This window comes from Teleopsis dalmanni, chromosome 2 (assembly GCF_002237135.1).
Source record: "Teleopsis dalmanni isolate 2A chromosome 2, ASM223713v2, whole genome shotgun sequence".
Taxonomy (NCBI): Eukaryota; Metazoa; Arthropoda; class Insecta; order Diptera; family Diopsidae; genus Teleopsis; species Teleopsis dalmanni.
The window spans coordinates 48,575,901-48,577,587 of NC_051847.1; positions in this window are offsets into that span (position 1 = coordinate 48,575,901).

The window sequence follows — 1,687 nt, forward strand, 5'->3', positions numbered from 1 at the left end:
TAAATGTATACAATCAATTTCATTGAAATAAATCATTTATAAACAATAAATAATAGAAAGAAATGGTTAAAATTATTTACACATGTCAGATTAAATTGATTAAAAAACTTATTTAATATATCAGCAGGAAAAAATCAAGAAAACAAAAATCTAAAAGTAAAACATACAAAGTTTACTATAAATAAAAGCTCCCTTGCGAGTTTATTTCTGCCTTGGGAGAACGTATTTCTCACATCTCCGTTTATCTACAAATCTTTAAATTCGACATACCGCAGTGTGTCACCTAAGACATCTGAGCAAATGCATTTGCACGAAAAAACACCCAAGACAAGTGCAATGCCATGTTTCAGTTTAGCGATTTCCGCTTCCTTTAAAATTGTGCTTTACCACTTCTGTCATTAGTTTGATGCATTGAGTTTTTGTTACCAGCACTTTTCTTCTTTCCTTCTAAAGAGTATTGAAGATTTTTCCTTTCCTCACAACATCAAAGGAATGCATAAATTCACCGATTATATCTGAACCAAAAATACCTTACATTTCTTTACTGGAGAGGTTGAACTTGCAGTCTAAATACAAATTTTATACTTTTTTTGGTATATAAATTACAGATTTTTAAGTCCTAACTTCTTACAAGATACAGTAACTTAAATATGAGCAGAGCTGTGCATCTTAAATATGGGCAATGATTACTTTCGTAATTTAATCACTCCTTTGTTACTAACTACGATTAATTGTGATTTAAAATTAAAATTTTATTTATTTAGAATATTGAAATTTTGAATTCCAATATAATGGAAAACTCATCATAGTCATCTTAAAGCTAAATTAGCAGTGGAATTACGTTAAGGCTCTGTCGATTACTAAACAGAAAACGTTGGAACTTTTATGTGAAAATTTCAATTTTAGCATACTGTGTATATTAGTAACAGACCATTAACAGACTTTCATTTACCTCAATTTTACCGTTTTACCGTTTTCCTTCCAAAAACCCCTAGTATAAAAGAGTAGAGACTAAATCCATCCCTCTAATTCAGATCATTTAATAGGTCTCTCGTCTTCACCGATGAACAGTGTGATAGACTGTCAAAGAAGTATTTTCCTAAAAACCTATTTCTTCTGAACGCCAGAGCCGGGCATTCACAGAGATAATGTATTATGATTTCTATTTCCTGCAGGTTCCCACAACTTCTGCAGTAAGGATAATAAAGAATAAACAGTTTCACTGCGTCGGTTCCTATACACCAATGACCAAAGAGAACTGAGTAAGCCTTGCGGTGTTCACGCTGTCTTTCTTGATGAGTTCCGAAGATCTAATTTTATTATAGGTGGGCCATGTTAAGCTGGAAGTTACACACGACTTAAGTGTTTTCCATCTGTTATTGGCAAGTAGAAGAAAGTAGCGATAAGTACTTCTCTTAATGGCCTCTAGGCCAATATGCATCGCCAGGAACACATCCAGAGAAGTACCGAGGCGGGCTAAACTGTAAATTGCTATTTTACAAACAACATTTGTTATTTAGACAAAAAACATTTTTGATATGTTTCATATTTACAAGTATTTGATCCTTCGTTATTTAAAGGGTTCGTTATACCGATTACTTATATAGCCTAATAGCTTCTGTACTTATAATTTAATGACAGATGAATAAAACTATAATATGGAGAGGCACAATACAAAAACAGTTGA